At 44.8% G+C, this 16,006-nt stretch overlaps 1 long non-coding RNA gene across 1 annotated transcript in view; it reads left to right on the top strand.

Annotated features, from left to right (window-relative positions):
* The first annotated feature begins 554 nt into the window (after positions 1-554).
* Positions 555-16,006, top strand: part of LOC130361275 (uncharacterized) — a 62,355-nt gene continuing 46,903 nt past the window's right edge. Inside the window, exon 1 of the long non-coding RNA XR_008890936.1 lies at positions 555-733. This is a non-coding gene — a long non-coding RNA (uncharacterized LOC130361275). The remainder of the gene's footprint in view (positions 734-16,006) is intronic.

A 16,006-nucleotide genomic window follows, 5' to 3' on the forward strand; every position in this document is an offset into this window, starting at 1 on the left:
GCCCAAGGAACTCTGGGTATATCACATGACAGTAGTTCACATGACCAAGGAAGGTCCTATACATTTTATACAAACTGTACAACTTTATACATATGAACAAAAGATACACATAATGAATATACATTGCATTGGCATGAGACAACAAGGGGGGAACCCTGCAGGAGAGCCCAATGGACCTAAGGGACTCTTCCTGAGGGGACTTAAGGAAGGTACAGGACCGGTCCTATACTGGAACACCACAGACAGCTGCAGGTTGGAGGTGACCACAGAAACTACATTTTGTATTATCTGTTTTAGTAGATATATATATATATATATATATATATATATATATATATATATATATATCACAATTTAAGGATATGTGTACACCGTGGGGGAAATTTATCCAAACCAGTCCAGAGGAAAAGTTGCCCAGAGCAACCAATCAGATCGCTTCTTTCATTTTTTAGAGGCCTTTTCAAAAATCAAAGAAGAGATCTGATTGGTTGCAATGGGCCACTCAACAACTTTTCCTTGGACAGGTTTTGATAAATCTCCTCCTATATGTTTTGTTAGCCAGTAATACATCACCCAAGGATTTGCATTCATTCTGTTATAGATCCACAGGAACAGATCCAACATGATTATAGGATTGTGTTCTACCATCATGTTTTCATCCTGCTTGGTTTGGATTTTGCCCTCTATAGGAATGCCCCCGGACATGGTTTATGGCACACCTCTGATCGCTATGGTAAGGTTAATATCAGTCATTCGAGTATGTGTGCAACATTAGCAGCCATGAGCAAAAGTGTTAAACGGGTACTCCGCTGGAAAACATTTTTATTTTTTTTAAATCAACTGCTCTGGACAGCTCAGGTGTCAGCAGAGAGCACTGTGGTCAGACAGAAAGGAAATTCTAAAAGAAAAGAACTTCCTGTGGAGAATATAGCAGCTGATAAGTACTGGAAGGGTTAAGATTTTTTAATAGAAGTAATTAAAAAATCTGTTTAACTTTCTGGCATCAGTTCATTAAAAAAAATATAACTATTTTCCAGTGGAGTACCTTTAACCCCTTAACCCCTTAAGGACGCAGGACGTAAATGTACGTCCTGGTGCGGTGGTACATCGGAGCAATGCCGTGTCATGCGCGGCTGATCCCGGCTGCTGATCGCAGCCAGGGACCCGCCGGCAATGGCCGACGCCCGCGATCTCGCGGGCGTCCGCCATTAACCCCTCAGGTGCCGGGATCAATACAGATCCCGGCATCTGCGGCAGTGCGCGATTTGAATGAATGATCGGATCGCCCGCAGCGCTGCTGCGGGGATCCGATCATTCATAACGCTGCACGGAGGTCCCCTCTCCTTCCTCCATGCGGCTCCCGGCGTCTCCTGCTCTGGTCTGTGATCGAGCAGACCAGAGCAGGAGATGACCGATAATACTGATCTGTTCTATGTCCTATACATAGAACAGATCAGTATTAGCAATCATGGTATTGCTATGAATAGTCCCCTATGGGGACTATTCAAGTGTAAAAAAAAATGTAAAAGTAAAAGTAAAAAAAAAGTGAAAAATCCCCTCCCCCAATAAAAAGTAAAACGTCCGTTTTTTCCTATTTTACCCCCAAAAAGCGTAAAAAAATTTTTTATACACATATTTGGTATCGCCGCGTGCGTAAATGTCCGAACTATTAAAAAATAAAATGTTAATGATCCCGTACGGTTAACGGCGTGAACGAAAAAAAAAAAGTCCAAAATTCCTACTTTTTTAATACATTTTATGAAAAAAAAATTATAAAAATGTATTAAAAGTTTTTTATATGCAAATGTGGTATCAAAAAAAAATTCAGATCATGGCGCAAAAAATTAGCCCCCATACCGCCGCTTATACAGAAAAATAAAAAAGTTATAGGTCATCAAAATAAAGGGATTATAAACGTACTAATTTGGTTAAAAAGTTTGTGATTTTTTTTAAGCGCAACAATAATATAAAAGTAAGTAATAATGGGTATCATTTTAATTGTATTGACCCTCAGAATAAAGAACACACGTCATTTTTACCATAAATTGTACGGCGTGAAAACGAAACCTTCCAAAATTAGCAAAATTGCGTTTTTCGTTTTAATTTCCCCACAAAAATAGTGTTTTTTGGTTGCGCCATACATTTTATGATATAATGAGTAATGTCATTACAAAGGACAACTGGTCGCGCAAGAAACAAGCTCTCATACTAGTCTGTGGATGAAAATATAAAAGAGTTATGATTTTTAGAAGGCGAGGAGGAAAAAATGAAAACGTAAAAATTTAATTGTCTGAGTCCTTAAGGCCAAAATGGGCTGAGTCCTTAAGGGGTTAAGGACCAAGCCCATTTTCACCTTAAGGACCAGAGCGTTTTTTACACATCTGACCACTGTCACTTTAAGCTTTAATAACTCTGGGATGCGTTTCATACTGATTCTGAGATTATTTTTTTGTGACATATTCTACTTTATGATAGTGGCAAATTTCTGTCGATACTTTCATCATTTCTTGGTAAAAAAATCCAAAATTTGATGAAAAATTTAAAATGTTGCATTTTTCTAACTTTGAAACTCTCTGCTTGTAAGGGAAATAGACATTCCAAAGAAATTACATATTGATTCACAAATACAATATGTCTACTTTATATTTCCATCATAAACTTGACATGTTTTTACTTTTGGAAGACATTAGAGGGCTTCAAAGTTCAGCAGCAATTTTCTAATTTTTCACAAAATTTTCAAAATCGGAATTTTTCAGGGACCAGTTCAGTTTTGAAGTGGATATGTAGGGCCTTAATATTAGAAATACCCCACAAATGACCCCATTATAAAAACTACACCCCCCCAAAGTATTCAAAATGACATTCAGTAAGATTGTTAACCCTTTAGGTGTTTCACAGGAATAGCAGCAAAGTGAAGAAGAAAATTCTAAATCTTCATTGTATGTGAAGTGTTCGGCGGGTGCAGTAGAGGGCTAAGAAGGGAAGGAGCGAGAATGGGATTTTGGAGAGTGAATTTTGCTGAAATGGTTTTTGCGGAGCATGTCGCATTTAGGAAGCCCCTATGGTGCCAGAACAGCAAAAAAAAAAAAACATATGGCATACTATTTTGGAATCTAAACCCCTCAATGAACGTAACAAGGGGTCCAGTGAGCCTAAACACCCCACAGGTGTTTGACAACTTTTTGTTAAAGTTGGATGATCTCCAAACTGTTAACTTTTTGTTAAAGTCGGATGATCTCCAAACTGTGGCCCTCAAGTTGTTGCAAAACTACAAATCTCGGCATGCCCAGACAGCAAACTGCTGTTTGGGCATGCTGGGAGTTGTAGTTTTGCAAGATCTAGAGGGCCACAGTTTAGAGACCACTGCACAGTGATCTCCATACTGTAGCCCTCTAGATGTTGCTAGGCAACTACTCACCGGCTTCCGTAGGATTGTCGCACCAGGGAGCTGCACGTCATCGCTGCACCAGGGAGCCGCATCACTGTCCTCTGCCGCCGATAGCCGCTGCTAAGTGGACCTCCGGCGCCAGTCACTATTAGTTCCCCCGTTCTTGCCCAACTACTGTGTGTGGGCAGAACGGGGAACCAAACTTTAACCCCCCCACACCCAATCTGCTATTGGTCGGTCGCTTCTGACCGACCAATAGCAGGGATAGGAGTGGTAGCACCCCTGCCACCTCACTCCTATACCTTCAGGGGGATTAGAGGTGTCTTGGACAACCCCGATCCCCCTTATTTTCCGGGTTACCGGAGCCCCTTATGATCCGGAATTGCCGCAATCGCCGACATGGGGTGTCTCAGGACCCCCCTGGACATTGGCATGGAATGCCAGCTGATAGATATAAGCAGTCATCCCGTGCGGCGGGGACCAAAATTCCCACGGGCATACAGGTACGCCCAGGGTCCTTAAGTACCAGGGAGTCAGGGCGTACATGTGTGCCCGTGGTCCTTAAGTGGTTAAGCCTGTTAGGTCAGTACTTGTGTGAGGGACGTAAGTATATAATCCCCCTGCACCTCAAGGCGGGGCATACAGGATTTTGTGGAACCATCCCAGCCCTCCCTTATTTATTCATTCATCTACAGGGTATGCCCTCTAACAGTTTATGGTACACCTCTGACCGCAATGGTAGGGTTATTATCAGTCATACAAGTACGTGTGCAAAATTTGCAGTCATGATCACAAATATATATATATATATATATATATATTTATATTTATATATATATATATAGATATTGTTAGCCAGTAATACATCACCCAAGGATTTGCATTCATTCTCTTATAGATCCACAGGAACAGATCCAACATGATTATAGGATTGTGTTCTACAATAATGTATTCACAGGATGCTGCAGTGTTGTATCCTGGGAGGCCGGTGGGGATTATTGGAAGTACCTGTTGTATTCTCTCTCTTCTCATTGCTACAAGGTGTCTGTGATAATGTTTCCTTCTGATCGCTCAATGTCCTTGTTTGATTTCCAGCAGAAGTGTTTAACAAGAAAAGGCAGCAGATACTTGAGACGTTGTTTACAAGTTTTCTTTCAATTATCTCCTTATATCCGGCTATAATGAAAAATCATTATCTAATTATGTGTTGTAATAAAATCCCACCTAAAATGCAACACCGGCATAACACCTCATCACATGCTGCAAACACCCTGTATTATCTGTGAATTATGTTTTCTATAAGGTGTGATAGACACCGCAGTGGTATAGTTGTTTGTAGCATCATTACACATGCACAGTAATATTATAATATCAGAAGAAAGCAGCAGGATAAGCCATAAATGTGGGATTGTTTGGATCCTGCATCTCCATACAACAACAACAGATGAGCAAGAGGCCACATGGCACAGGTCTATTTGATAGCATGCATAGAAAGAAAGTGAAAAGGATCTGGAGCACTCACCAGGAAATCTTGAAAATCTTGTCTTTATTGAAAATAATCCACATAGGTAAAAGATCTGTAGCAGTGTGTAACCGGGAGAGTAGGCAGTAGGGTGTCATGGGCGACAGCAGCCGTTTCACGTACAGGGGCGTGTCATCAGGCCCATTGGGCCTGATGACACGCCCCTGTGCGTGAAACGGCTACCGTCGCCTGGTGCACGCTACTGCCTCCACTCCCGGTTACACACTGCTACAGATCTTTTACCTATGTGGATTATTTTCAATAAAGATAAGATTTTCAAGATTTCCTGCCTTTAGTGGTACAAGTCAAGGTCTCTCTGTGTGTACCTCTGACTGAAGCATGTAAGCATTTTACACTGCCATTACGACAAGGCAATGTGACGCCCATCAAGGGAGCCGGGAAGAGTAGCGGGAGAAAAAATACTGCTTGCGACATCTTTTTCTCCCACTATTCCCGTCAAAAAACAACGATGCCCGACGGACCTCATAAAAGTAAATGAGGGCCGTCGGAACCCGTTGTTGCCCATTGTGCCCCGTCACGAGAACGGCCGTTAAAGGGGTACGCTGCTGCTTAGCGTTTGGAACAAACTGTTCCAAACGCTGGAGGCGGTGCCGGGAGCTCGTGACATCATAGCCCTGTCCCCTAATGCAGTCACGCCCCGCCCCTCAATGCAAGTCTATGGGAGGGGGTGTGACAGTGCCGGTTCTGCCTTAAAATTAAACCCTGTAGACTTCAATGAGATTCCGTACTCCCATTCACACTTCTGAATTTGCGCTTGTGGAATTCCGCTAGCGTAATTCCACAAGCCAAAATTCAGAAGTGAGAATGGAATTACAGAATCACATAGAAGTCTACAGGGTTTAATTTGAGGCGGAATTACGCAAGTGGAAATTCTGCCGTGTGAATAGACCCTTAAAAGTGTTTTTCAAACGTTTGTAAGCTATTGGTGTACTACAGAACTAGTTTGGACAGAACCAGAACGTTTTGCCAGAGTTTCATGAAGTGGCAGAACTGAACTTTTGAAATGTTGGTTCATCTCTAGTAATGACACATAACCCCCTTAAGGACCAGGCCCATTTTGGCTTTAAGGACCAGACCAATTTTATTTTTGCATTCTCGTTTTTTCCTCCTCGCCTTCTAAAAATCATAACTCTCTTACATTTCCATCTACAGACCCATATGGGGGCTTATTTTTTGCGTCACCAATTGTACTTTGTAATTACATCACTTATTTTACCATAAAATGTACAGCGCAACCAAACAAATATTATTTATGTGGGAAAATTGAAAAGAAAACCGCAATTTAGCAAACTTTGGAAGGTTTTGTTTTCAAGCTGTACACTTTATGGTAAAAATGACATGTTTTCTTTATTCTGTGGGTCAATACGATTAAAATTATACCCATGTCATATGCTTTTCTATAATTGTACCTGTCACGATTCGGCTGGCAGGAGGTGGATCCTCTGTGCCAGAGAGGGATTGGCGTGGACCGTGCTAGTGGACCGGTTCTAAGTCACTACTGGTATTCACCAGAGCCCGCCGCAAAGCGGGATGGTCTTGCTGCGGCGGTAGTGACCAGGTCGTATCCACTAGCAACGGCTCAACCTCTCTGACTGCTGAAGATAGGCGCGGTACAAGGGAGTAGACAGAAGCAAGGTCGGACGTAGCAGAAGGTCGGGGCAGGCAGCAAGGATCGTAGTCAGGGGCAACGGCAGGAGGTCTGGAACACAGGCTAGGAACACACAAGGGAACGCTTTCACTGGCACAATGGCAACAAGATCCGGCGAGGGAGTGCAGGGGAAGTGAGGTATACATAGGGAGTGCACAGGTGAACACACTAATTAGACCAACTGCGCCAATCAGTGGCGCAGTGGCCCTTTAAATCGCAGAGACCCGGCGCGCGCGCGCCCTAGGGAGCGGGGCCGCGCGCGCCGGGACAGGACCGACGGAGAGCGAGTCAGGTACGGGAGCCGGGGTGCGCATCGCGAGCGGGCGCCACCCACATCGCGAATCGCATCTCGGCTGGGGGCGGTATCGCAGCGCACCCGGTCAGTAGATCTGACCGGGGCGCTGCAGTAGCGAGGATGTTGCGAGCGCTCCGGGGAGGAGCGGGGACCCGGAGCGCTCGGCGTAACAGTACCCCCCCCCTTGGGTCTCCCCCTCTTCTTGGAGCCTGAGAACCTGAGGACCAGACTTTTGTCTAGGATGTTGTCCTCAGGTTCCCAGGATCTCTCTTCAGGACCACAGCCCTCCCAATCAACCCAAAAATTTTTTTTCCCTCTGACCGTCTTGGAGGCCAGTATCTCCTTCACGGAGAAGATGTCAGAAGAACCGGAAACAGGAGTGGGAGAAACAAGTTTGGGAGAGAAACGGTTGATGATGATTGGTTTAAGGAGAGAGACATGAAAGGCATTGGGAATACGAAGAGAAGGAGGAAGAAGAAGTTTGTAAGAGACAGGATTAATTTGGCACAAGATTTTGAAAGGACCCAGATAGCGTGGTCCCAGTTTGTAACTGGGGACACGGAAGCGGACATATTTAGCGGAGAGCCATACCTTGTCTCCGGGAGCAAAAATGGGGGAAGCTCTTCTTTTCTTATCGGCAAACTTTTTCATGCGAGATGAAGCCTGTAAAAGAGAATTTTGGGTCTCTTTCCATATGGTGGAAAGATCACGAGTCACTTCATCCACAGCGGGCAAACCAGAGGGCAAGGGAGTAGGGAGGGGGGGAAGAGGGTGACGGCCGTACACCACGAAAAATGGGGATTTAGCAGAAGATTCAGAGACTCTGAAGTTGTACGAGAATTCGGCCCATGTTAGAAGATCTGCCCAGTCATCCAGGCGGGAGGAAACAAAATGCCGTAAATAGTCACCCAGGACCTGGTTAATTCTTTCTACTTGCCCATTGGATTGAGGATGATAAGCAGAAGAGAAGTTTAATTTAATCTTGAGTTGTTTACAGAGAGCCCTCCAGAATTTTGACACGAATTGGACGCCTCTATCCGAGACGATCTGCGTGGGCAAACCGTGAAGACGAAAAATGTGTACAAAAAATTGTTTTGCCAACTGAGGCGCTGAAGGAAGACCAGGAAGAGGAATAAAATGTGCCATCTTGGAAAATCGATCAACGACCACCCAAACAACAGTGTTGCCACGGGATGGGGGTAAGTCTGTAATAAAGTCCATACCAATCAGAGACCAAGGCTGTTCGGGGACAGGCAGAGGATGAAGGAGACCAGCAGGCTTCTGGCGAGGAGTCTTATCCCGGGCACAGACAGTACAGGCCCGCACAAAATCAACAACATCCGTCTCCAGAGTCGGCCACCAATAGAAACGAGAGATGAGTTGCAAGGACTTTTTGATGCCCGCATGGCCTGTGAGGTGGGAGGAGTGACCCCATTTGAGAATCCCGAGACGTTGGCGTGGAGAAACGAAGGTCTTCCCTGGAGGAGTTTGCCTGATGGAGACTGGAGAAGTGGAGATCAGACAGTCAGGAGGAATGATGTGTTGCGGAGAGACCTCTACTTCCGAGGCATCCGAGGAACGAGAGAGAGCATCGGCCCTAATGTTCTTGTCGGCAGGGCGAAAATGAATTTCAAAGTTAAAACGGGCAAAGAACAACGACCACCTGGCCTGGCGAGGATTCAGCCGTTGGGCAGACTGGAGATAGGAGAGATTCTTGTGATCGGTGTAAATGATAACTGGAAATTTTGATCCCTCCAGCAGATGCCTCCATTCCTCAAGTGCCAATTTATTGGCCAGTAGTTCTCGATCCCCGATGGAGTAGTTCCTCTCCGCCGGAGAGAAGGTCCTAGAAAAAAACCCACAAGTAACAGCATGCCCGGAAGAATTTTTTTGTAGAAGGACTGCTCCAGCTCCCACTGAGGAGGCATCAACCTCCAATAGGAAGGGTTTAGATGGGTCAGGTCTGGAGAGCACGGGAGCAGAAGAAAAGGCAGACTTGAGCCGTTTAAAGGCGTCTTCCGCTTGGGGAGACCAGGACTTAGGATTGGCATTCTTCTTGGTTAAAGCCACGATAGGAGCCACAATAGTGGAAAAATGTGGAATAAATTGTCTGTAATAATTGGCGAACCCCAAAAAACGTTGGATAGCACGGAGTCCGGAGGGGCGTGGCCAATCTAAGACGGCAGAGAGTTTATCTGGGTCCATTTGTAGTCCCTGGCCAGAGACCAAGTATCCTAGGAAAGGAAGAGATTGACATTCAAACAGACATTTCTCCATTTTGGCATAAAGTTGATTGTCTCGAAGTCTCTGAAGAACCATGCGGACATGCTGGCGATGTTCTTCTAAGTGGGCAGAAAAAATCAGAATATCGTCCAGATACACAACAACACAGGAATATAAGAGATCACGAAAAATTTCATTAACAAAGTCTTGGAAGACGGCAGGGGCGTTGCACAGGCCAAAGGGCATGACTAGATACTCAAAGTGTCCATCTCTGGTGTTAAATGCAGTTTTCCATTCGTCCCCCTCCCTGATGCGGATGAGATTATAAGCACCTCTTAAGTCCAGTTTGGTAAAGATGTGGGCACCTTGAAGGCGATCAAAGAGTTCTGAGATAAGAGGTAGGGGGTAGAGTTTCTTTACCGTGATTTTATTAAGTCCGCGGTAATCAATGCAAGGACGTAGGGAGCCATCTTTTTTGGACACAAAGAAAAATCCAGCTCCGGCAGGAGAGGAGGATTTGCGGATAAACCCCTTTTTTTAAATTTTCCTGGATGTATTCAGACATAGCAAGAGTCTCTGGGGCGGACAGAGGATAAATTCTGCCCCGGGGTGGAGTAGTGCCCGGGAGGAGGTCAATAGGACAGTCATAAGGCCTGTGAGGAGGTAAAGTCTCAGCTTGTTTTTTGCAAAATACGTCAGCATAGTCCATATAAGCCTTAGGGAGACCGGTTACAGGGGGACCCACAGGGTCACGGCAGGGAGTACTGGGAACCGGTTTAAGACAGTCCTTGAAACAAGAAGTACCCCAGCTCTTGATCTCTCCTGTGGACCAATCAAGGGTTGGGGAATGGCGTTGAAGCCATGGTAGTCCAAGGAGAATTTCGGAAGTGCAATTGGAGAGGACCAAAAACTCAATTTTTTCGTGATGAGGTCCGATGCACATTAGGAGGGGCTCCGTGCGGTAACGCACGGTACAGTCCAATCTTTCATTGTTAAAACAATTGATGTAGAGGGGTCTGGCGAGACTGGTCACCGGGATGTTGAACCTGTTGATGAGAGAGGCCAAAATAAAATTTCCTGCAGATCCGGAATCCAAGAAGGCCATAGTAGAGAAGGAGAAGGTAGAGGCAGATATCCGCACAGGCACAGTAAGGCGTGGAGAAACAGAGTTGACATCAAGAACTGTCTCACCTTTGTGCGGAGTCAGCGTATGTCTTTCCAGGCGGGGAGGACGGATAGGACAATCCTTCAGGAAGTGTTCGGTACCGGCACAGTACAGGCAAAGATTCTCCATGCGGCGTCGTGTCCTCTCTTGAGGTGTCAAGCGAGACCGGTCAACTTGCATAGCCTCCACGGCGGGAGGCACAGGAACGGATTGCAGAGGACCAGAGGAGAGAGGAGCCAGAGAGAAAAAACGCCTCGTGCGAACAAAGTCCATATCCTGGCGGAGCTCCTGACGCCTTTCGGAAAAACGCATGTCAATGCGAGTGGCTAGATGAATGAGTTCATGCAGGTTAGCAGGAATTTCTCGTGCGGCCAGAACATCTTTAATGTTGCTGGATAGGCCTTTTTTAAAGGTCGCGCAGAGGGCCTCATTATTCCAGGATAATTCGGAAGCAAGAGTACGGAATTGGATGGCGTACTCGCCAACGGAAGAATTACCCTGGACCAGGTTCAGCAGGGCAGTCTCAGCAGAAGAGGCTCAGGCAGGTTCCTCAAAGACACTTCGAATTTCCGAGAAGAAGGAGTGTACAGAGGCAGTGACGGGGTCATTGCGGTCCCAGAGCGGTGTGGCCCATGACAGAGCTTTCCCAGACAGAAGGCTGACTACGAAAGCCACCTTAGACCTTTCAGTAGGAAACTGGTCCGACATCATCTCCAAGTGCAGGGAACATTGCGAAAGAAAGCCACGGCAAAACTTAGAGTCCCCATCAAATTTATCCGGCAAGGATAGTCATAGGCCGGAAGCGGCCACTCGCTGCGGAGGAGGTGCAGGAGCTGGCGGAGGAGATGATTGCTGAAGCTGTGGTAGTAGCTGCTGTAGCATCACGGTCAGTTGAGACAGCTGGTGGTCTTGTTGCGCTATCTGTTGCGACTGCTGGGCGACCACCGTGGTGAGGTCGGCGACAACTGGCAGTGGAACTTCAGCGGGATCCATGGCCGGATCTACTGTCATGATTCGGCTGGCAGGAGGTGGATCCTCTGTGCCAGAGAGGGATTGGCGTGGACCGTGCTAGTGGACCGGTTCTAAGTTACTACTGGTATTCACCAGAGCCCGCCGCAAAGCGGGATGGTCTTGCAGCGGCGGTAGTGACCAGGTCGTATCCACTAGCAACGGCTCAACCTCTCTGACTGCTGAAGATATGCACGGTACAAGGGAGTAGACAAGAGCAAGGTCGGACGTAGCAGAAGGTCGGGGCAGGCAGCAAGGATCGTAGTCAGGGGCAACGGCAGGAGGTCTGGAACACAGGCTAGGAACACACAAGGAAACGCTTTCACTGGCACGATGGCAACAAGATCCGGCGAGGGAGTGCAGGGGAAGTGAGGTATACATAGGGAGTGCACAGGTGAACACACTAATTAGACCAACTGCGCCAATCAGTGGCGCAGTGGCCCTTTAAATCGCAGAGACCCGGCGCGCGCGCGCCCTAGGGAGCGGGGCCGCGCGCGCCGGGACAGGACCGACGGAGAGCGAGTCAGGTACGGGAGCCGGGGTGCGCATCGCGAGCGGGCGCCACCCGCATCGCGAATCGCATCCCGGCTGGGGGCGGTATCGCAGCGCACCTGGTCAGTAGATCTGACCGGGGCGCTGCAGTAGCGAGGATGTTGCGAGCGCTCCGGGGAGGAGCGGGGACCCGGAGCGCTCGGCGTAACAGTACCGCTTAAAAAAAATCTCAAACCATTTTAACAAAATTAGTATGTTTGAAATTGCCCTATTTTGACCACCTATAACTTTCTCATTTTGCCATATATGGGGCAATATGAGGGCTAATTTTTTTGTGCCATGATCTGTAGTTTTTATCAGTACAACTTTTGCTTAGGTTTTACTTTTTATAAATTTTTGATAAATTTTTTTTGGAATAAAATGTGACAAAAAAGCAGCAATTTTGGACTTTTTAAAATTTTTTAAAATGAAATTTTTTTTTTTCGTTCACCGTACGGTATGATTAACAATATATTTTAATAGTTCAGAATTTTATGCACACGGCGATACCAAATATGTGTTTTAATTATATTTTACGCTTTTTTGTGGGTAAAATGGGAAAAACTTACGTTTTACTTTTTATTGGGGGAGGGGATTTTTCAAATTTTTTTACTTTTTATTCTAAAATTTTTTACAGTTTTCTTTTACACTTTTTATGTCCCGATAGGGACTATTCATTGCAATTAGTTGATTGCTAATACTGTTCAGTGCTATGTATAGGACATAGCATTGATCAGTGTTATCGGTCATCTTCTGCTCTGGTCTGCTCGATCTCAGACCAGAGCAGAAGACCACGGGAGACGGCGGGAGCCAGGTGAGGGGACCTCCGGCCGCCATACTGGATGATCGGATCCCCGCGGCAGCACTGCGGGCGATCCGATCATCCATTCAAAGTACCGCACTGCTGCAGATGCCGTGATCTGTATTGATCATGGCATCTGAGGGGTTAATGCGGACATTCGCACGATCGCTGATGTCTGCCATTACCGGCAGGTTCCTGGCTGCTGATAGCAGCCGGGACCTGCCGAGCATGACGCGAGCACCTCTCCGGTGCTCGCGATCATGGTGGCGTGTAAATGTACGTCATGGTGCGCTAAGTACCACGTCACCATGATGTACATTTACGTCCAATGTCGTTAAGGGGTTAATTATTTTTACACAGCTCTGTGGAATATATTGAAGTTTTATAAAAACAAAAATTCTTCTTATAATTTTTATCACAATTTAATAAGGAGATTTAAGTTTTAATAAGATGAAAAAAATCACTTGGACACAGGCAGAAGTATGTGTATAAACACATACAACAATATTTAGTGCCACCTATTAGCAGTAAAATGCTAAATAATAAGTTCGGGTTGTTATTAGCACCAGGATTTAAATTTCAATAATTTAAAGTAAAGTAAAAAGAAAAGAAAAAATAATTCGGAAACAGACTTAAATATATTAGCACTGTATAAATGTTTAAATGGGCACTGTAAAATGTAAAAACTTTTTATATGTTGTACATCTTGGCAAAACATTAACCATTCTAACATGCTTCATAAGAAAATGTTATTTCCTCATTAAAGAAATCATGGCTTATAAAAGACCACTAGGGGTCACATTGCCATCCAGAACATAATCTTGTCCGGCTTCAGTATAATCTTTGTCTCAGCTAAAGCACAGGCAAGGACAAAGTCTAGGAAGTGAGGGTAGGGCTAGAACTCCTCTGTGCTCACTCCTGTCTTGTCCAATCGAACTCCTGTTTAAAACAGAGTGGATGGTATAACAGAGCAGCCTGTAGTAATTGGATGAAGAGACCAAGCACAGCAGACTCAGGGAGGAAGATGAGTCATACAGAGGGAGGACACAACTCCTTCAAAGCACAGAATGAAAAACCAAGTGAACAACAGATAGAAGGTACCTGCGAGAGTAATATAGGTGCTAGACACATAAAAAAAATTATATGTCCATGATCAGGATTAGATACCAAGTAACATATAACTTTAAAACTTTTCTGTGGGATATGACAGGTACTCTTTAACACAGAGCAATACAACAATACCTTTTGTGACGTTATTAGCAATTAGATGCAAAACAACTTTTGAATATTTAAATTGTCACTTAGATGAAAAAATTATATTTACACTACCTAAATGGTTGACACATGACAATACTGCAATTTTCTAGGCCCTATCTTTTAGCAATTTGATGTATGCGAAATATAGATTGATGTACTAATGTCTCTTATAAAAAAAGGCTCAAGCACATTATTAGTATCTAGACCTATATTTTAATATATAGATTTTTGTTTTAAATTGTCACTTTGACACAGACTGAAGTATAAAGGTGGAAGAACAAAGGAAGATGGATCCAGCTCAATGCAGGTAAAAGCAACTTTAATCCATAGGACAAGGAGGATACAAGTAACGCGTTTCAAGCGCGTACAGCGCTTGAAACGCGTTACTTGTATCCTCCTTGTCCTATGGATTAAAGTTGATTTTACCTGCATTGAGCTGGATCCATCTTCCTTTGTTCTTCTAATTGGCTGGTGCCGTCCAGTACCTGGATCCGTGCTCTGCTGTCCTGGGGCGGGGTAAGCTGGTCTTCACTTCGGAAGTATAAAGGTGGTATTGAAATTCTTCGATTACCCCTTGATGCATCAGGGTGAGCTTTGACTCAAATGTAAATATTAGGGGGATGAGATTGTTGTCTGTCCATCTGGTAACCAACAACCACTATCACACAGATAGTAAAAGGTATTTTTCCTTTGTGTTTGACCTAATACGACACTTCTAACTTTCACTGTATGGAAAGTTATACGAACGTTAAACTTTTTCTATTAAATCTTCAATCACTTCATATTCAGTCTAAGTGAAGAAAAGCGGTGGGTCGAGATTTTTAAGTGAAGTAAAAGGGGACAGGACAAAAAACGTATATTGATGGAGATGAAGGTAGGCTTTATTAGCATTAGGAGAGATTGTCTTCTTGGCGGACACTCGTGAGATGTTTCATTAGTTAGGATAAAAGTAACAGAAGGTGGTTGTGATAGGAAAAGACAAGAAAAGCTTCAAGAGTCTCTTTTCCATTGAGCCACATCTACAATCAAGAGAAAATTAGTATCATTATAATAAGAAGAATTCTCCATCCTCTTCATTAGGGGAGTAAATGAAATCGTTCCCATAGCTCTTTACATAAAGGATAGAAAATATATGAGATTAATCATAAGAAGTCTTCAGCCCGTGTATCATTTTATTCCACTTAGGTCATTGGGGGAATCGAAATTCATTCTAAAGTAGTATAAGTTACTGAAGTATATCTGCAAAGGAGACTGAACAATCGTGTTTATTTTCATGTGTCTATGCGATGGATACAAATTTATTTAAAATATTTATATAGTAATTTCTTGATAACAGCATTAGATACGGCTAGGCTCATACAGGGCTGGTTCTGCCGATAGGCAAAATAGGCAGCCGCCTAGAGCGCTCTCTTGATGGGGGGCGCCGCTCTGCCTGCCATAAGAAAGTCAGACAACCAGCATCCAAACCACTTGCTAAGCCAGCAGCATGAGGAGATCTGTTACAGTGTGTCACCCCAGTAGTATGCTAATTACATGAGGAGGAGGCTTGTCACAGTGTGTCACCCCAGTATTAAGATGGGACGTGTCAAAGGGTGGGCCAATGGGCAAAGTAAATTAGCTTTTGCCTATGGTAACAAAAATCCTTGAACCAGCCCTTGGTTCACAATTTGTCAGTAGTGTCCTTTGGACATATATACCCCAGGGTGAGTCCCCAACAAATATGTCTGACTTTTGCCTTAGACGGGTGGCACTTAGTGACATCTGTCATATATAGAGTCTTATGTCAGATATACAATGGAATAGCATGGGGGTCCACATTATTCTATCCATACACCGATGCATAGGTCCCAAATCAAAACTTTTGTCCCCCATTGGTTAAATGGAGTTAAGTATTGGTTTTACGCATGTGTCCAGTCCTACCCCTTTGTTCACATAAAACAACTTGTTGGATGCTACTTAAAGCAGTGTGATAACACTCTAACCCAAAAATTATCTCTGAGGGCAGGGTCACAGGGGGTGCATCCACAGCGTATTTCATGCTGCGTATGCGCTGATGGCAGTCACAGAGGGCCTGCAGAGCGAGCTCCCGGCCATCCCTCTGTGATTGCCAGCACATCCGCAGCATGAAATACGCTGCGGATGTGCC

This window comes from Hyla sarda, chromosome 3, assembly GCF_029499605.1.
Source record: "Hyla sarda isolate aHylSar1 chromosome 3, aHylSar1.hap1, whole genome shotgun sequence".
Classification (NCBI taxonomy): domain Eukaryota; kingdom Metazoa; phylum Chordata; class Amphibia; order Anura; family Hylidae; genus Hyla; species Hyla sarda.